Source organism: Acomys minous, assembly GCF_964271855.1.
Source record: "Acomys minous genome assembly, chromosome: 11".
NCBI classification, from domain to species: Eukaryota; Metazoa; Chordata; class Mammalia; order Rodentia; family Muridae; genus Acomys; species Acomys minous.
In genome coordinates this window covers 6,479,818-6,500,659 of record NC_140492.1, presented here as the reverse complement: position 1 = coordinate 6,500,659, position 20,842 = coordinate 6,479,818, and the positions used below count along the sequence as shown (strand labels likewise).

Below are 20,842 nucleotides of genomic sequence, written 5' to 3'. Positions count from 1 at the left end.
CCCAACCTCAAAACCACAGCCTAAAGATTCAGCCTCCCCCCCATCCCCCCCCACCCCCAGCTATTTAGGGACTCTAGCTGCCAAAAGCCAGGAAGGTACTACGTCTGCCTAGATGTTGGTACCACTCTAGGGTCGACGGGCTCTGTCCTCCTGGGTAAGCCAAAGGGAGGCAGATAGCCTGGGAAGGATTTCAGAGGAATTGACGGGTTGTGGCTCCTTATGTCTAGACACAAATACCTATGGACATTTACGAAATGGGTTAGAGCATCAACAACTACTGCTTTTCATTTTAGAACGGTTCTCTTCTGCATCATATGGAGCCATGGGAACCCTTAAGAACTGCACACAATCTTCTCCTAGATAACTGGTGATGCTAAGGTAGGAATGCCCAAAAATCGGTTGGGGGGGGGGGGAGTAGGGCAGAAAAGAAACAAAAGCGAAGGAGAAAAGCCAGAGGCCGAGAAGCATGCTCACATGGCTTTTGCAGCCCGGCTTGACGAACCCAAACTTCTGCATGATCTGGTTTGTCCTGAACTCCTGCCACCTGCCATCCACCAGCGTCTGGGCTCTGATCTCGTACTTCACCAGACGCTCAGCTCTCAGGCTGATGGTACTGTGCTCGCAGACTGATGAGGGGCACTCAAAGTCCGTATGTCTTATTCTCTGCAAAGAGAGTGACCCGTCCCATGCAGCCCTGTAGCCGGGGTGACCAGTGCTAGCAAAAGTTCCTGACACACAGCCTTTCTGTTTCAGTTCTACACAGATAGCACAAGGCCACTGTCCAAATGGGTTAATTTCCTGAGGGCCACTTCTGTGACATCCAAGACCTCTCCATATGCAAACCGCTTTCAATGGACTAGGGCTTGGCCAGCAAATCAGGTTTCCTTATTGCTTTGCTGGGATAAAGTCCCAACAGTGTATACATAAGGGCCTTTTGACTGGTGGTGTTACATCATCCATCTGTTCTGTTCACTTAGGAAGATGCCTGAGGGTCTGGTGAACAGGAATGGTGGACCCAGGAAGAGAAGGGACTTCTTGTGGAACACATTAGAAGGCGGTGGTGAAACTGGGGCTAATATTCAGATTTCACCGTTTGCTCATTGACTCATTTATCCATCCTTATTCAGTCATTTAAAGTTTCCCTAGGTTCAGGGGTGGCAGTGGGAGGGAGCTAGAAGAAGTGGAGGGAGGGGGAATTGTGGTTGGGATGGATCGAGTGAGAGAAGAATCTAATAAAAAAAATAAGATTCCCCTAGGCTCTAAGCATGGTGACTGGCAGAGAAAATAAAAAGCCAAGTGAGAGATAGTTTCTCAGGGAGCTTGGCATTTAGAGAAGAGAGATTTCTAAGCAAACCCCGATGTGGAATACAGCAGTCCTTCACCATGGTAGCCATTGTCACCACCCTCGTTGTTAAACATATGCAGTGCTGGGTTGGGAGCACAGAAATATACATATAGTGCTTACTACGCTAAACCCATTGCAAGCCCTTTGCACAATTAACACATCCAATACTCTGAGGTTGGTCTTGTAACTTTCTTTTCTTTTCTTTTCTTTTTTCTTTTCTTTTTTTTTTCCCCCTTTGGCTTTTCTAGTCAGTGTTTCTCTGTGTAATAGAGGAACCCTATGTGTCTTGGAACTCTCTCTGTAGACCAAGCTGACCTCAAACTCACAGAGATCACCACCCTCTCTCTCTCCCTCCCTCCCTCTCTCTCTCTCCCTCCCTCCCTCCTTCTCTCCCTCCCTCTCTCCCTCCCTCTCTCCCTCCCTCCCTCCCTCCCTCTCTCCCTCCCTCTCTCCTTCTCTCCCTCCCTCTCTCCCTCCCTCTCTCCCTCCCTCTCTCCTTCTCTCCCTCCCTCTCTCCCTCCCTCTCTCCTTCTCTCCCTCCCTCTCTCCCTCTCTCTCTCCTTCTCTCCCTCCCTCTCTCCTTCTCTCCCTCCCTCTCTCCTTCTCTCCCTCCCTCTCTCCCTCCCTCTCTCCCTCCCTCCCTCTCTCCCTTCTTCCCTCCCTCTCCCTTCTTTCCTATTTTCTCTTTCCCTTTCCTCCCTCCCCATCTACCTCCTTTCTCTCTCCTTCCCCTCCCTTCTCTTCCTCCCCCTTCTCCTTTCTCTGTCCCTCATCATTTGCCCCCTCTTTCCTCTCTTCACCCCTTCTTCTTCCTCCTTCATTTCTTCCCCCAACTCTTATTTTATAGGATAAAATAAGTGTATGATCAATTTTGGATTGTACCACATTGGGAAGGATTCACATAAACTTGAAGCTAACGCATTGCACAAAGATGTCAGATAAAGACAGGACAGCATGATGAATAGAGATTCACAGCAGCTCGGTTTCCCTGTGGCTGCCACCTTGGGCTACATCACCTGGATCCCACAGGTTACTGGGTCACACCTGCTTTGGGGTAGGGTGCTCCCTAAAATGACTCACTTTACTAGGCAAGGGCTTTGTGTGACCTCTTGCCTCTCTGGTTGTGTCTGAACTGGTTATATCTTACGGGCATGAAAACGGCAGTAGTGGGAGAGTTGGCGGGATCAGTCCTTTGGGGAAGGGAGAAAGGTGAGCAGGGGGGTGGGTTCTGACTACTGTCCCTGGCAGCACGCCGGGCATGGGCCTAGGTAGCAAATGGAACAGAGTAGGCACAGGTCCTAGTCTCACGACGGTCATTGTAGTATGTGATTTCTGAGGCTATTGTAGGGGAAAAGAATGGAATTTGGGGAGATGAGGAAGTTGGACAGAGCACAGGTTGTATGGAGAGCTGCTTTCTTAACTCTGCACCCATTCAATGCCTCAGTAGTCACTAGCCACTTGCCAGCGCCAGTTCATATGAGACTTTGGGGTATAGATAGAGCGAAACCTCATCACTCCCACTGTGGGGTTCAAGCCTGGGCTGCGGGTGCAGAAATTGTAGCCACGTGTCTGAACTACTAGAGGCAGGTCAGGAAGAAAAGACAGGCTCAAGTAGAGAGGATTTGTAAGGCTTACAGAGAAGGGTGGTGGTGGTGCTATCCCCGAGGGACCAACGGAAACTCAGTAGAAGACACTGAGGAGGGGAGTGCTCATGTCATGAAGAAAGACACCCAAGAGAGCAGGGGACCCAGGTAGAAGACAGCTGTGAGGCAGGGCAGGGTCCATGAGAGCAGGGGGCACAGGTGGAAGGTGGCTGTGAGGCAGGGCAGGGTCCATGAGAGCAGGGGGCACAGGTGGAAGGTGGCTGTGAGGCAGGGGAGGGCTGAGGAGGACTCAGCCGACCTGTGCTTTAATTTAATCGGAGCTACGACAGGGCCATGTTCAGAAAGTAACTCACTAAAAATTACATCTGAGGGTGTTGACTTCCGTGTGTTCCATTTGGATCATCACAAGGGACGTTCATTAACTGAACTGTGAGGCCTTTTTCTGGGCAGGACCATAAAGTGTCTGGTTTCAGAAGGCTTAGGTTAGCGTCTTCTGGCCTCTTAAATGGATTGATTTTGGATTTGCCAATAAAGTCAAGAGCCTGCACTACACTCATAAAAGAGAAATGAAATACTTTACAAAGCAAGCAAGCAGTAAGGCGGCGAGGGCTATAGAGGAGACCGGAGAGCCCTGTCCACAAACCATTCTTGTTGACAGCAACAGAATAAGCATCACTCAAGTGAGCAGAGAAATTATTAATAGTTGCTTTTTAAAAGATATTACTTCTAGCCTCCACGGAGGAAAGAGAAGCAGAAAGGATTTGCCGGGCTCCGGGAATGCCGCTTTCTTTAGCATGTTTTCTTCTCCGATTCTCTTTTTCAAGTTCGGTAACCTTGACTCCATGCTCAGGTGGGCTGGAGGAGTGTCTCAGAGAGACCTGAGAGGCAGCTAAGGGGGACAAAAACGTGTGTGTGTGTGTGTTATATTTTTAAAAATATTTATTTTTATTTTATATGTGTATTTTGCTTGTGTGTACTTAAGTGTACAATATGCATGCAGTACCCACAGAGGCCAGAAGAGGGCATCAGATCCCCCGGAGTTGGAGTTACAGATGGTTGTGAGCTGCCATGTAGGTGCTGGGAACTGAACCTGGACTCTACAAGAACAACATAGCTGCTGAGCTGCCTCTCCTGATGGGAAGAGAGAGAGGAGAGGAAGGGAGGGGAGGGGGAAGGAAGGAGAGAGGCAGAGGAAGACAGGCGGCTGGCCTCAGAGTCACTATGTAGCTAAAGATGACCTTGGAATCCCAGTTCTCTTGATTCTATTTCCCAAGTATTTCATTAGAGCTATAGGTATCTGCCGCCGTAGTCTTGGTTTATTCTTGCAGTGGTTTTACCTTTAGTTGGTGAACCTGGACCTCCACAATGTTCTTGGACCTTAACAGCCTTAGTCTTGGATTTGGCAACATCAGAGTCCCTTAAAGAGAGAGTTGAAAATTGCAAATCTCCAGGCCCACACAGCACCATTTCTGAGTATTCTATTTACCAAGGTGTGTGGTGGAAACACAAAAGCATTGTATGGGGACCCGGACGCTTCCCTGGCTCTGAACCCCATGTGCCTCTGGGGAGCTGACTGGCTGTTGTTTCCTCAGACCTGAAGCAGAATCATTGCAATTGTCTGGTGTGTTGGAGATGGAGATGGAACTTCTATCTTGACCCCCGGCACTCAGGAGGCAGAGCTAGGCAGATCTCTGTGAATTGGTGGCCAGCCTGGTCTAAATAGAGTTTTATGGTATGAACGTGTCTCTAAAAAAAGAAAACAAAAGAAAAGAACGGAAGAAAGAAAAGAATGTTCTAAAAATGTGGAGATGACAACATAGGTAGAAAAGGTCTAGAATGTCAAAAACTCAAGAGGGAGGGAGGGAGGGAGGGAGGGAGAGAGAGAGAGAGAGAGAGAGAGAGAGAGAGGGAGGAGAGGGAGAGTCAGAGAGAGAGAGACAGAGAGAGGGGGGAGGGAGAGAGGAAGGGAGGGAGAGTCAGAGAGACACAGAGAGAGAGGGAGGGAGGGAGGGAGGGAGAAGAGGGAGAGGGAGAGAGAAGACACAGAGAGACAGTGCACGCTCCACGGGGCCTTTGCTGGGCCGTCCAGGTACCACAGAGCTCGCTGTCTCTCCAGCCTTACCCCTCCCCTGAGAGGGATGAAGCATACCAGGCGGCTAGGGAAACACTTAGAAGGAAGCCATGATTCAACCTTTAATCCTGGTACTTTTCCACTCTGTGTATCTGTCTGTACTTCCGGAACTCCAAGCATCTAGTCCCACGTGACTCCCCTGAGTGCTTGTCCTCTCTGCAGGAGCTCTAGGAGAGTCCGTGGAGGTTGTCAGAGCAATGCTTTCCTCCCTGAGTCATCGCTTCGCTGGTCTTCAGTGACACGTGATGAAGCCCGAGCCTGCCACCTGCTTCTCAGTCTTCCTGTCGCCGTCACAAACTCATTATTTTTACAACAGTGCTCTTCCCCTTCCAATCTGATCTTAAAACAAAGATGGTTTTGGCACAAGCTAGCTCACTTCTCCAAAGGTAAAGGCTGCTCAGTCAGTTAGTTGCTCTGAGCTTCCTTTTAGTTTAGTTCTCCCCCAACCTTGACTGCCCCCCCTCACCCCCTTGCTCCCAGCACCCCGCCTCCCATTGCAGGGTTGGGGTAGGCGGGACTTCCTCTCACCAAGAGCCTCACATCTTATCTGACCACTCTGGGGGGAGGGGGGGAGGGGGAAACTTCTTGCTGAACTTTCCTACCAAGTGCGGCTGATGCAGCCTCCACAGGGGTATTACAGGTTCTCCTGCAAGACAAAGGCAGGCTCCTCATCCGGGCTCCTGTCAGGATCTTTCATTTCTATGGCTACTGTGGGCTGCGTATATCTCACATCCGCTCTTAGGGCTGAAAGACAAGATATACATGTTTCGTTCTCCTGAAACAATCTGTGCATAAACCACCAAGTGAACCTTGGCCAGGAACCCAGGCTCCTTCTGTCTAACAGGGCGTGGCTCCCTTTTCCTTTGCTCAGTGCCATCTCTTGATCCAGGTGGTAGGGGGTTCTCTTTGAGGCTGCACGTGTCTCTTTCGCTCACGCCCTGTTCGCAAGCTCTTCCTTGGCAGCCTGTGCGCCCTTTCTGTCATTACCTTTGGTCCTCTGCTCCTAACCACTGAGCCATGCCTCAACATCTACATGTGGCTGAGCATCGTCCATCTTGTGTACTTTCTTCACAGCTCCTCAAATCTGATTTTTTCCCTCACTTTATCAGTTAGCAATTTAGTAACATCCATTAACCACAATGCCCATTGTGTGCGTGTGTGTTCTCATTGTAAAATTCCACTCTTGCATTTCTCCCCCATCTCTAGTTTCAGATTGCCATGCTCAGCTGAGTCAGGAGAAAGGGGGTGAGTCTCAAACAGGGTGTCTCTGTTTAGTACCACCAACCAGCACCTCTTGAGGATGATGCGCAGTCTACATGATGCAGAGGCTGCCACAGGGACGGACACACACACACACACACACACACACACACACACACACACACACACACAGTGTTACCACCAACCCTAGGACTGGCAGAGCATGCAGAAACTGCTTAGCCCTTTCTCATGCTTGGCAATGAGCCACTGCAATGGGGATTCTGGGATTCCTTGGTTTTACTGCTACATCAGTGGTGTGGGGCGTTACTGCCAAATTCCAAAGGGAAGGAGTGATGTTCCTCATTCCAAAGGGCAGCCCCACATGCTGGTACCCAAGGCTGCAGCCCACTCCTGCCACATCCATCGCCACAGCAGGCACACATCTGCTCTTCCAGGGCCCTCAGGCTTTTCTCTTCGGTTACTGGGCTTTTTCTGGGAGGGTGGCATAGAGGAGAAAGGGGGCGTGGTTATTGTTAGGCCACTTCCTGCTGATCAGGGCTGTGTGAGTTCCTTGGGGCAACTTTGATCTTCACCATCAGGGTATCTAATCCCGTCTTTGTTTCTTTGTGCGTGACTCCTTGACATACCGCAACCAACAGCGCCCAACCACAAACCAGCCACATCTCTGGGGGCGCTAGCATTCATAGACCCTCTGAAAAGCCCCCAGAAGTCCAAATGTCACACAACCTCAGAAACTGTCTGCAGCTGGAAAAACCAGAGGAGGGGGCAAATCATGGTCAGCTGCTGCAAAGCAACCCCATATCCCACACCTCAGACTAAAACAAAAACATTCCCATAATATTTCTGTGTTTGTTTTTTTTTTAAAAAAAGAAACTAGAATTATAAAAATTCTCACTATGCTAATGGTTTGTGTAAGTTGTTTGCCTTAGCAGGAACTGGAACGCCAGGGCCACACTTTGCAACCCTGTGTGTTAGTGAGACTGAGCTTACGTGCCTGTCAAGTGTTCCTATGCTTAGCTGAAGCTGGCACGCCTGAGCTCTGCACAGGGAGCCACGGCCTGGGATCCCAGAAGAGGCATACTTCGCTTTGAGTTTGAAGCTGTCTTCTGTCACACCGAGAAGACTCAGTGACACAGAAGAAATTTGAACATAGTCTGCTGGAAAATTCTCTCAGTAATAGGCAGTTACTGTTTCCCTGGTTTAAGACCTCCGACTATCTGGATAGGATCCCTCATGAAGGGTAATGCGCTTTGCTCAGAGCCCTCCAATCTAAATGTTAATCATATTCCGTCACCGCCCAGAACATCTGGACTCCCTGTGGCCCACCCAGGTCAGTGCTTACAATCAACAGGCATCACACCTCCTCCTAGTCCAGGTATTGTGTGAGGTCCAGCATTGACCTCCCCCCTGAGAGCTCATTAGGACCGCAGAATCTTGGGACCACTCCAGAACTTGTGTTTAAACAAGGTTTACGTGTTGCTGTACGGCCAAATCCTTCATCTCACTGAGCCCGAAATCGCTGCCTGTGTCCATCCCAACTGGCTCAAACCGAGTCCTCGGAATGGGCATGGCCCAGTCATCCACACAGTGTTCTCAGAGACTCCAAACTGTGACCTGTGCGCACATCCCGTTGATGGTAGCGCACGCTCTCGTTCTTGAGAGTTGGAGACAGCTGGCCACTCCGTCGCCAGCACTCAGGGGCTGAAGTTGTTCCAGAATCGCACTTGGTGTTGGATGCAGGGGCTGCTGGGGCAGGAGGTGGGTGGAGCCCTTGGAGGTTTCTCTGATCTTCCCAGATCCCTGGGAGGACTTCACCGGTTTGCTCCACTCAGGGGTGAATTAGTGTTGAACAAGGTAATGGTTCTTTCCTAGTCAGCTTTTTGTCACTAGGACAAACTATCTCAGACTACTTAGGAAGAAAAAGAGGTTTAAGTTACAGTTGTAGCGTGTTCTGGCCATGGCGTGACCGTGGCTGTCTTGCTTTAGAGCAACTGTGGTTACCCTCACAAGGTTGGTAGGGCTTAGGAGCATTATCTGTAGAAGGGGGGCGGGGAGGGCTAGCCACTACTTCCTGTCCTGGTTATATGTGGTCATGGAGGGTGCTACAGTACAGAGAAGGTAGAAGGCGGGGACTTCACCCATGCTGCTTTTGTTACTCACAGCAGGGTTTGGTCCAGGAGTTCTGACTAGGGGTGTTGAGGGAATAAAGACGATCACTCACAGACGCAGGTGCAGAAAAACTGGGGTCAGGTGGAGTGTGGGAGCTCTGATGAGTCCACCCCTGCTGTCACAGCAACCCGGAACCTGAGTGTCTTATGCGCTGTCTCAGGCTGTAGACACCCGGGAGTAGGAAGTTGTGGCTGGCTTTGGACACTGATAAAAAAAAACTTCTGTAAACACTTGTGTTTGGTCCCAAAGAAGAAGGCTTTCCTAATTTTAAGACTGACCCGACCGAGGAAAGGCTTTGCCGATTTCCCATAGGCCCGTGCTCTTGGGCCTTGTCATGGCTGTGCTCATGTCTACAATGCATGTTCTCTCAAGACTTTCTTCACTCGGGGGTCCCTCCATTCCCTCTACTGAGGTAGGGTTTTCACTCACAGTTCTGTAAGGCAGCCTGCCAAACTCATTGATTCTCTGGTTTAATTGCTTTTCCTACTGTTGTAATAAAATGCTTTGACAAAAGCCATTTAAGGGAGAAAGGGTTTTCACTCAGTTTAGCATACAGTTCATCTGTCCTGAGGCTGGAAGCAGCTGTCACGTGACATCTGCACTCAGAATCAGAGAAGGATGAATGCACGCATGCTGCATGCTAATGCTCAATTCATCGTCTCCAGTTTGTACACACAGTGGTCCTACACACAGTGAAGATGGGCCTTCTCATAGCAATTGGCATAACTACAATAGCGCCTCACAGTGCTAGATTCTGTCAAGTTGGTAAGCGACCCTGACCATCCCAGCTGGACTTAGATGGAGTAATTCTTTTGATCAGAAGGTGTGTCCTGTGTAGGTGAGTAGGCATGTCAGTGTATCTCCCCTAGAGACAGTAACGGAACAGAGGGCGGGGTGCCTGAGTCAGCTCAGCCCTGTGCAGGATCTCAGGGGAGGTGGCAGATGCTCACAGCTGGATCATATGTCAGAGCGAGCCGTTTTATTTCTGACTGGGAAATCAGGAGAGGCAGGATGAAAAGTAGTGGGAGAGGAAAGGACAGAGACACGTGTATGTGTGTGTGTGTGTGTGTGTGTGTGTGTCTGTCTGTCTGTCTGTCTGTCTTGTGTGTGTGTGTCTGTCTGTCTGTCTGTCTTGCTCCAGGAGGGAACAGGGTATTTTCAACATCACAGATCTCTCTGGTGCATGTTGGCTAACGGTCACGTCAAGCTTTACGTGGCCCCCTCGCTCCCAGCATCACCCTTTCCCAACATTCCCTTGACGCTTGCTTCAGCTACGTTGAGTTCTTCCTGTGCTCTGAGCTCACGCCTACCTCAGGGCTTTTACATCGGTTGTTCCTTCTGTCTACACATTCTTTCCCCGTTCTTCGTGTGGCTGGCTGCTGCCTGCCGTTCATCTCATGGCCTCTAAAAAGGACCTCCCCTTGCCTTTTCCAGCCCAGTATGAGTGTCTGTCCTAAACCCTTTAGTGTCTGCACAGCATTCGAGACTATGAGGAGTGTCTTGCATATGATTTCCGTCCTCTCGTTCCCATCGTTAAGACACACTTACAAGAGTCTCTGTCCTCTGTCCCCATTATCTGCAGTGCAAGAACCTTGATGTGCGGGTATAGAAAAAGCCAAAGGATGTTAAGGGAGGGCATCTCGCATCTTTCACTGTACTTAGCTTCATTTGTTCACTTTACCAAAACTCTTTTCTTTTCTCTCTTTCAACCAAAATGTACCTAGCCATTTTTTTTGTGTGTGTGTGCCATGCAGAAATACAAATCCATAGAGAAACATTACAAATCAAGACACTTTTGGCAGGAACAGCAAGGGGCTCGGTTGGATCTTGGTTTTACATGTGGAGGACAATTGTGAGGGCCTGAACCAGACTTAAGGGCTCATGGCAAGTTCAGATGTTTTTGTTCAGTGGCAAGATGGCGAGAAACATCAGCTGAGATTTAGGGTCACAGATCTCCCTGTGTTGCCATCCCTCAAGGGTTTCCATGAAGTGTTGGCAGAGAGCAGGCTGCCATGCAAGGAGGCAAGAGACCCTCAGCAGAGCGGGTCAGTGCTGATGGGAGTTGGAGTGAGCCAGGAAGACAGCAGGTTGCACCAGGGAAGGCTGAGAGCAGGCTGGGCCTCCACTGCGTTTTCAGATCATCCTATAACATGGCTAGTGAGAGACTTAATGCCCTCCCAGGTCTGCAGGACTCAGCTCATCATGGCTAGCAAGATAGAGGGCCTGGGTCTCGTGTCCTATGTCTTACCATTAGCACACCAGCCTCACCAGCTGGTCCATGAGATGCTCCAGGTGGCCTGGAGTGGATGGAAGGGTAGATGCGTCTCTATTGTATCAGATGAAACTTACATTCAAGCCCCACATCTCACCGGAGATGTAAAAAGTGTACAATAAGCACAAAAGCAGAGCCAGGGTCAAGGTGATTACCAGAAGAAGGTCTTAAGATATTTTGTGTGTGTGTGTGCTGGGGAAGAAGAGAACATCAAAGATGGGCAAGGGTTGTTGGTACTGGCTGGGCATTGTGATTTTTGGCTTTACCAAAAGGTGCCAGTGATGGAGTCATTTGGACTTTGATGTGAAGGTGTCTGGTATGTCTCATTCTTTTCACCTGGGCGATTTGATTCACTAGGGAGGAGTTATATGTCTGCTCCATGCCAGTCGCTGTGTCGGGCTCGGGGCCCAGTGGCATACAGCACGCAGATCTGGTCCCTACGTGTCTGGCGAAGGCGGTACATAAGAGCCCTTTCCATGCCGTCTTGAGGGCAGTGAGAGGCAGCCAGCGCTTTCCTAGTTAGGACCAGGGATTTGGAGTTTATAGGTTTTTAATCCATCGACTTTCACAGAGATGTTATACCTGAAGCCAATAAATTCAGTTTTCTTTTTGGTGCTGAAGATTGGGTCCAGGACCTCAAGCGTGCTTGGCGAATTCGCATCACCAAGGGATTCCCCAGCCACCTGCCCCAGTCAGACACAGTGTTCTTCTTGTATGTATATGGACATGTGTGTGTTCTTGTATGTGCACTTGTGTGTTTAAGCTTGAGGACGACCTTAGCCGTCACTCCATGCACCTTATTGTCTGAGACATTGTCTCTCATTGGCCTGGAGACTGCCAATTAGGCTGGCCTGGCTAGCCACTGCACCCCAGAAATCTACCTGTTTCCACTTCCCAAGCACTGGGACTCCAGGTAAGCAACACCATATTTGCCTTTTTTTTTTTATGTGGGTACTGGGATTCGAACTCTGGTCTCCCTCTAGCACAGCAAATACTTTCCCCCATTATTCATCTTTAAGCCTTAGCTTTCTCATCTACCACATGAAGGGATGGGGTCTACTTGGTCCATTTCATAGATGAGAGGCCTGTGAAAGTTTTATCTGAAAGCATTTTGTGACTTTGCAGGGAGACTTTCCAGTTGCTGTGGGCACCACCAGGAACTTGGCTTTCGGAGTCTGTCCATAACATCCCACTGTTAATATAACCTAGCAGCATTACTTGTTATCAGTAGTTGTGAAAATCAGAAGAAAGAAATCAATGGTGCTGGACATGACTGGGCCAGGTGGCTGGGGAGTCACTCAGTGACCAGAATTTGCCAAGCACGCTTGAGGTCCTGGGCTCAGTCACCAGCGCCAAAAATAAAATTGAATTAATTGTCTACAAGTCAAATGTCTGTGTGGAAGTTGGTGGACTAGTCTCTGAACCCCAAATCCATAGTCCTATCTAGAAAAGAGCTGGCTGCATCTCACTATCCTCAAGCTGCCTTGGAAGGGGCTATTATTTGCATCCTTCACTAGATAATTAAGGACCAGTGTACACACATAGCTACATATGTATGTGTGCTCCGTGGTCTCTCTCGACAATGTCTCTAAAATCTGCAGTCTACGTGTGATGGGAGTTGACTTACACAGTAAGGAGCCTGGGGAAGTTCCATACTCTGCTCTGCCACCCGTATAATTTTCTCCAGATCGAAAGGCCTTCAGGATGCGCTGGGGAGCATAGTGGTGTAAGCTCTAGAGCTGAAGGTTTGAGAACCAAGAGCTCCAATGTCCAAGAGCAGACACTGCAAGACTCAGCACAAGAGGAAGGTACAGCTATCCCTCTGCCATTGTGTCCTGTCTAGGCCCTCAGCATCCTGGACCATGCCACCCACACTGAGGATGGTCTTCCAGACCTGGCCTGCAGATCCCGATGCTTTATTTTATTTTATTATTATTATTATTATTTTTTATGGAAACCCATCTTGAACGCATCCAGGAATAATGTTTTACCAGCCCGGGGAGGTTGAGGTCTTGAACTTAATCACCACAGCGGTATTTCCTGTGGTTCTTCAGAGCCTCTGTTTTTATAGGAAAATGTTAGATGTTTGATAGAAAAAACAACAAATAACAAAAACATATAAAAAGGCCAGCCTATAGTGTTTGTGAAACTTGGATTATATGTTGGTGGGTGGAACGTGGCAAACATGTCTTTGGCAGGCCTTGCCCGTCCCCCATTGCTCTTCCTTGAAAAAACCTGTTAGATTATATTCCTAAAGCTAGCCACCAAGGTCTCTCCCCCTATTTAGCCGCTTTCTTCTGAGGCTGACCTCGAAGGTCCAGTTATCAAAATATTAAGGTCCAATGATCAAAAGACCCCTTGGCCCACTTAACATGCCCAATTAAAGTTAAACACCTCATCCTAACATAGAGTTCCTTTTTTTTTTTTTTTTTTTCCTTTATAAACCACCATTTTCCTATGTGCCATGTCTGTTTCCTCTCTAGCCAGAGGCAGTGCTTTGTCCCTCTGGGGTGAATACCGCCCTCCTCTCCTTGTTCCCTTCCCCTTCTCCCTCATCCTCCATCTTTGTCCCTTATTCCCTGCCCTCTTTCCCTCTGGGGCAAAGAAATCTACTTTGTGCTGAGAACTTGCTCTTGGGGTGTCTGGTGTTGCCTTCGAGGTCCTTTCAACCACTGAGATAAATACTTGAGAGGTTGACTTAAAAAGGGGGAGAGGTTTGTTTCAGCTCACGGTTTCTGTCTCTGGATACCTGACCTTATTTCTTTGGGTCTATAGTGTGTTGGGGAGTACATGGTAGCTGAAACTGTGGGGGTGGGGTGGAGAAGAGGAGGAGAAATTAGGATCCTAGTCTCTTCAAAGGTGGATCACCAATGGCCTAATTTATTCCCATTAGGATCCCCCCCCCCCCCCCAATAAAGGGTTCACCACTTTGCAGAAACCACAGCTGGAAACAAAAGCTTTAGCACATAGGACATTTAAGATCCGGCCCACAATGGTTAGTGGTCCCTTCCTAGAGGATCCGGTGGGGTGAACTTTGCCATCAAACCACATGGATTCTGGGACTGGTCACCTCAGAGGAGTTTTATTAGCTGGCCCATCCTGAAGCAGACACAGAAATCACTACCCAGGTCCTACAAGTGGGGCTGCCAGTGGCGATACAAAGAACAGACGCAGTCTGTCTTTCTGCCAGTGTTCCTACTGCGCTGAGGTCATATCATCCAGGAGTGACACAAGCTAGCCTTTTCATTTAGCTGGGAAAGTTGAAGCCAGAATCTTGTTTTTAAACGGTTTTTGTTTAGTTTGCTGACCCCCCTCGGTGCCCCCCTCGGTGCCTAGCATCAGCCTGGACAAGAGGAAACGGCAGAGTGGCCAGACAGATAGGGCCACGTGATAGGTCCATGTGGAGCAACTTCCATAGCGTTTATATTAAATAGCCGCAGGAAAGAGCTGGAATGTTGGTGACAGGAGGCGTCCGAATTTCTGGGGGTATCTCTTCCTGCTTTCATGAATATGAATAGCGCACAGAGCATCTCACCTTTCAGAGCTGTGTTTTCTCATTAAACACCGCTGTGTCACATGCGGAAGGAATTAGACATTCCGGACGCGGGCTTTGGCAGACCTCAATCACAAGTCCTCCACTATTTCAGAAACCCATCCCACACTTGGCCCTGACTTTCAAACCTCGTCCAGGCACCAAGCAGGAAGATGCCCCTGGCTGGGGCCCGAGGCAGGGTGCCACACTTGGAAAACTCTTAAAGGACCTCTTCAGGAGCCTGGCTGGGGAGGCAGAGTAATGGTTTGCCAGTGACCGTCCCTCCTAGGACGAGGGCACAAAGTCGAAGTACGAGAAGGGTCTCAGGTGTCCCCGACAGTATCAGACAGGAGACACAGCAAGGTGCCTTTGTGTACAGACCAGGGAAGCGGTGCATTTGTTCCTGTCCTGCCATACCTGCCCTTAAACAGGAGCTCTAAGCACTGTATAATGCGTTATAAGTAACATTTGCTTTAAGGTAAATGTATCTATTTATGATCTAGGGTTGGAGCGTGTCCTCTGAGCGCTGTCTCATTTGGCATTTCACAAGGCATCCATCCATCAACTGGAAACTGAGGCATCTGCCTCCACTGGACAATGGGAAACTGAGGCATCTGCCTCCACTGGACAATGAGCATTATGTCACTCCACTAGCAGCCCTGATGTGCCCCACTGTTTGTGAGCCGTTAGGTGTGAAAAGTGTGCTTGTGAATTGTCACAGCAAGTCGTGATGGAGAATAAGGTGGAGTCCTCTGCTAGAGTGCATGGAACCGTGTTCAACTGTGCGCCCATTTTAGGAAAATTTTGAACTACAAAAGATAAGGGCCATGCTGGGCCTTTGCTTTTTGATAAGAATATCTTGTCCCTTTGGGGTTGTGAGATATTTGCTCCAGAGAGGCATTCCTAAGAAGTTGTTTCTGTGCATCTTTGGTGGGAAGGATTTGTCTTTTCATGAGAGTTATTGCAACCTATTGATAAAAAGACAAGAAAAAGAAGGAAGCCATTTAGTCATCTTATTTCTCTGAAGGCAGTTGTGTGTGTGTGTGTGTGTGTGTGCCTATGTGTGTGTGTGTGTGTGCCTGTGTGTGTGTATGTGTGTGTGTGCCTGTGTGTGTATGTGTGTGTGTATGTGTGTGTGTATGTGTGTGTGTATGTGTGTATGTGTGTGTACCTGTGTGTGAGCCTGTGTATGTATGTGTGTAGCCAGAAGTCAACTTCCCCTTCCAGCATTGTCCCTTAGGATACTGCCCACCCTGTCTTTGAGACAGGATCTCTACTAGCCTGGAACTTGGCCTGCTGGTCAGTCAGCCCCAGGGATCCACCTGCCTCTGTCTGTCCATTGCTGGGTTTATGAACACGCCCCAGCACGCCTGGCTTTTCCACATGGGTTCTGGGGATCACATGCAAGTCTTCATACTTTCACAGTGAGCGTTTTGCTGGCTCAGCCATCTCCTTAACCCCTTCACGCAAAACACCCCACCTCCAACATCTTCATACAGGAATCCTGAGTGAAAGACAGACCACTGTACCGAGGATTACTACTTACTGTTTTACACTACAGCATCCCTGGCTTTGTATGTTCACACACACACCTGTTAGTACCTAAGGGAGCTCAGGTCCCTAGGATTCACGCCACACAGGGATCTAGAATGGTGTTTGTTGCTGAGAGCACACTGATGCTAGAGCTGCGCTGGGAAGGCTTGACAGACGTTAGTGGTTTTCTGGTAAACTTGGGCAGAGCAAACTGCTTATGTTAAGAGGGAGTGAGTTTATATTAATATGTAGTTTTATAATTTTTGAGAATTTCATACATGAGTATTTCTGCTCCCTGCCTCTTCCAACCCAACTCCTCCCGTGCTCCTCTACTCCCTCTCAAATTCATGACCTCTTCTTTGGTTATCATCCTTCTCTCTCTCTCTCTCTCTCTCTCTCTCTCTTCCTCTCTCTCTCTCTTCCCCTCTCTCTCTCCTTCTCTTTTTCTCCCCCCCTCTCTCTCACACACACACACACTGCTGACTCTGTTTAACATTGCTCACATGTACATGTGTGTAGGGCTGACCTCTTGGGTGGGATCGGGTAGCCTGTCATCGGGCTCACCCCTGGAGAAGACTTACTCTCCATCTCTTAGAGGCCATCTCTTTCATCTAAGGGTGAAGCCTTGTGAGATTTTTTTTCCCACTTGGCTTTGGCATGTCAACAGGCATTATCACTATGTAGGTGTTCTTTGGGACATTGTCATCTTTAGAGGGATTAGAAAGCTTTCTGGTTCTGCTAACTCTTTTGGGTCTCAGTGGCTGAGGCCCAGGACTATCTTTCTCGCCCCCTTTTACATAACTAATTTGATAACACTCAGATGGGCCTCCATGGTGCATCCCAACAGACTTGCACTTCCTCCCTCCAGTTTCTGGACCATAACAAAAATGCCCTGCCCCCCCACCACCACCACCAACAGCAGGCACATTCTGTCGTGGGGCAAGACATATCTCTTCATAGGAAAACATTGTTGGTTATTTCCAACACTGATGGGGACCACATAACCTCTGCTCAACAGAGCATCAACGGCCACTTGTGTAGCCATGCTTCTCACAGACAGCGTGAAGCCTGCAGTTGTCATCCATTTTAGTGAGTTTCTGACAGGCCGTGGCTGGAAAGGAGGTATTCAACTTCATCTTGACACAGCTAACTGCCTAGGAGGGGCCATGAAAAGGAGCTAAATTTGTGTTCTTTTAATTAAAATATAATTGCATAATTTCCCCCTTTCCTACCCTTCCTGTGCCCTGCCCGGCCTGTGCCTTCTCGAATCATAGCCTCTTTTTCGCAGTTGTTGTTGGGAATGTAGTATTTAGAGAAATCTAAGTCTGTGTTCCTGGGCTGCGGTCACTCACAGCTGGATCCAGAATAAACTGTCTCTTCTGTTCTTTTGAGGGAAGAGCTGCTGCTTTCATTGACAAGTTCGAGATGGACTCTCTGGTGTGTGGCATTTCGTAGTCTGAGGTAAAACACTTGTTGAATGAATTTTAAAATCACTAAAATCCAAAAACAAACCAACAAACCAACAAAAAAAACCCTGGACAGTACAAAAAGCACACAAAGCAACTGTAATACAGACAGCGCGATGAGAGGCAGCTGGACAGCTTCTTAAGTCTCCCCACAGAACCCAACAACGTGCGCCTTTGCATTTGCGCAGACGAACCAAAAATGTACGTCCAGGCTAAATAGGCTCATGGCTGAACAGCTTTGTTCCTGACTTCTAAAACACTCTCAGCAGGTGAGTGGGTAAATGAACTGCAGTACACCTACTATGTACTATTCAATAACAACAACAGTTATCATGTCACAGAAGTAAATGGAGGAGCCATGAACATGCACTGCCAAGTGAAAGAAGCCAACGAGAAAGGCTTTACACTGGTGTCCTTCAGCCACGTGATATTCTGGAGAAAACAAAACTGTTGGTGCTTGAAAAAGCTCTGTGGGGGCTGGAATGCGGGCTCAGGGGCTGAGAGGACTGGTTGCTCTTGCAGAGGACCTGGGTGTGACTCCCAGCACCCACGTGGTGTGTGACTCCCAGCACCCATGTGGTGTGTGACTCCCAGCACCCACGTGGTGTGTGACTCCCAGCACCCACGTGCTGACTCACACCCACCTGTAACTCCTGTTCCAGGAGACCCAACATCCTCTTCTTACATCCCCAGTTACCAAGCATGCACGTGGCACACACACGCACATGCAGGCCAAACACCTATACACATAAAACAATAAAATAAAATAAATATTTAAAAAGATTTTTAAAAAAAGCACTCAGAGAGGCAGAGGCAGGTGGATCGCTATGACACTGAGGTCGGCCTGATCTACAATGTGAGTCCAGGACAGCCCAGGCTACACAAAGAAACCCTGTCTCAAAAAAACCAACAAAAAGCCGGGTGTGGTGGCGCACACCTTTAATCCCAGCACTCGGGAGGCAGAGGCAGGCGGATCGCTGGGAGTTCGAGGCCAGCCTGGTCTACAGAGGGAGTCCAGGACAGCCAAGGCTACACAGGGAGACCCTGTCTCAAAAACAAACAAACAAACAAAATAAAATAAAAACCAGTGATTACCAGGGCCTCAGGAGAAAGGAAGGTCTGATGAGCAGGCGTGTACTGAGACTGTGATAATGATACCACGAGAGTGGACACACGTCATTGTGCATTTGTCAAAGACCACAAAAGAGAGGTCACAAGAATGAGCGCTGACGTAACCGCACCCATGCAAAGGGTTAATAACGGAGAGAAAGCACTACGCCAGACGCCAGATGTGGGCGCAGATGGGCATGTTCTGCACTTTCTGCAAACCTAAAACTGCTCTAAACAAATAACTCACTGAGAAGTGGGAGGAGTTAAGGTGGCTGGTTCCCTGATGAAGGGTCATGTCTGGGCATTTGGATTACCAGCCAAGGGGAAGGCAGTCTAGAAGAGCCGGGTAAGGTCAGATTCGGTCACCAGTGGGAAGTCTCACAGTCTGTCTTCCCACAGCCTTCGCTGTGGCACCCTGAGTAGCTCCCTGGACTTGTGTAGGCAATGATGGCCAAGAGTGTCTTGTCCCATTAGAAGCTGCGTGTTTGCTTTTCTCACTGCTGTGACAAATACCAGGTAGAAAACAGCTTAGCAGGAGGAAGATTTTATTTTGTTTCACAGAAAGGGGGTACAAAGTGGCGGGGGAGGGGAAGGCAGGCAGCGGGAACGCTGGGCCACCTGCACTCCTCTGCGCAGGCGAAGATGAAGCCTCAGAGATGGGAGCAGGTGCTCACCTGCCTTCCCCCTTCCCCTCTGTGCTGTCTTGGCCTCCAGCTCACCAGGACGAACTGGATCTTCCATCCTGAGTAAATCTGTCTGGAAATAACCTCAGAGAGACACCCAAGGTTGTACTTCACTAACACCTCTGTGTTCCTTAATCCAATCAACTTGTCTGTCAAAATTAACAACCGAGAAAGGGTAAGCCCTATCCTCCTCCGTGGTGATGAGGTGGAGCACTGGGTCCCCACAGAACTGAGTCCCAGGCTCTTGGGGGGTGCTTCAGGTGACTGCAGGAGGAGGCTGCACTGAGCACTGTTCTAAGGAGGTAAATCTGCCCTGTGGAGTGGGTTGGGTGTTTTCCTTCAAAAGGTCAAAATTGGGCACCATTACACTTCCTGCTTCGGACCCCAGAGAATGTTCCATTTATGTTCTCCTTGTCCCTCTCCTAGCCTTCCTGACCCCCTTCCCTTCCTCCTCTTCTGGTCCCCCCCCTCCCTGCCCCATTATTATTTTTACTTTGTCATACAGAAGACTAAACTCAGGGCCTGGTACCTGCCAGGTACCTGATAAAGCTGCCTTGCCAGTGGCTCTTCTATCCATAAAACAAGCCTATTAGTTCAGTGATGATGCTAAGGGGTGGCCTGAGACACAGTAGAAGTGTGACAAAATATCAGACTGTGCAAGGTGGTTAGGAAGCTCTTCCTTGGCTCCTTGCAGCCGGACATGACTCTGCAGTTCTGACCAGTGAGACATAAGCAGATGTCGCTGGATGTGGCTTCTAGGAACTCCCCTTAAAAGAGTGTGTGTGTGTGTGTGTGTGTGTGTGTGTGTGTGTGTGTGTGTGTGTTCTGGAGGAGAGGGAGCTTGTGGGGGGGTGGGGAGAGTCTGTGTTGGGGAGGGTGGTTAGCATGCATCCTTTGTTGTCTGGGCTTCCCTTTCTTCTAGCCAAAGTGTCACCTCCATGCTGGAGGCAGAGTCACTGTTTCATAGCCATGAGGTGACTGAGCACGAAGGCTGCAGACTAAGAGGAGGGAAACAGACACTAGAAGCCGTCCTGTTCCGGACGGTGTCCTGCTGTGCTGTGTGAGCCCCAGATGGATGGATCACCACTAGAGGTTTTAGAGGAGAAGAGGAAGCCCCTCGTTGGCTGAAATCTGTACCTTGGGAGCCTCTTGTGCTTGAGTCAAACTCAAAGTCTAACTGAACCCGAGTGTTTTGTGTGTATGCTAATAGCCAAGATGTGAACTTTGACCTCTGAAAGCACAGTGATGTATTTCGTTATGTGTCTTGAACCTACTGCTTCTCCTGTTTCAGCTCTAGAAGCTATAGCTGTGACCAGGAGTGAGTAAGAATGCCAGCCACTGCATTTAAGGAGAACTTGAAGGACTTTGCTTTAACTGCTGTCAGCCAGGGCTTGACACACACTAAAGACAAGATGGGTGTAACAGCGCTGGCCAGCCTTCCCTACAAACATCTGGTGCACAGGCACGGTCAGGAGCTGAAACCAGCTGCCTTAGACACTGAGTGCCAGATAACCTGAACACCAAAAAATGAAGGCCACCCAGAGTCGAATGGACCTGCACAGGGCCAACTTCAGATTGTCAGCCCTTTTGAGAACCGTAACCATCGTAGGAAGACCACCTGTTGAACAGGTGGAGGGGGAGCTGGATGGATGGATGGTGGAGGGGGGCAGGAAGCCTTGGTTTGTGGTTGTGAGGGCTCCTGAGCCAGCTGAAACACCAGAGGCAGACCTCTCGAGGCTGGCCAGGCTAGGAGATGCTCCTGTCCCCCAGGAAGGC

The 20,842-nt window shown here is 49.2% G+C and overlaps 1 long non-coding RNA gene across 1 annotated transcript in view; it reads left to right on the top strand.

Moving 5' to 3' along the window:
- The window catches only part of LOC311608364, a 56,509-nt gene extending 41,236 nt beyond the window's left edge, over positions 1–15,273 (top strand). Inside the window, exons 3-4 of the long non-coding RNA XR_014782930.1 lie at positions 12,430–12,550; positions 14,778–15,273. This is a non-coding gene — a long non-coding RNA (uncharacterized lncRNA). The remainder of the gene's footprint in view (positions 1–12,429; positions 12,551–14,777) is intronic.
- The last annotated feature ends 5,569 nt before the right edge of the window (positions 15,274–20,842 follow it).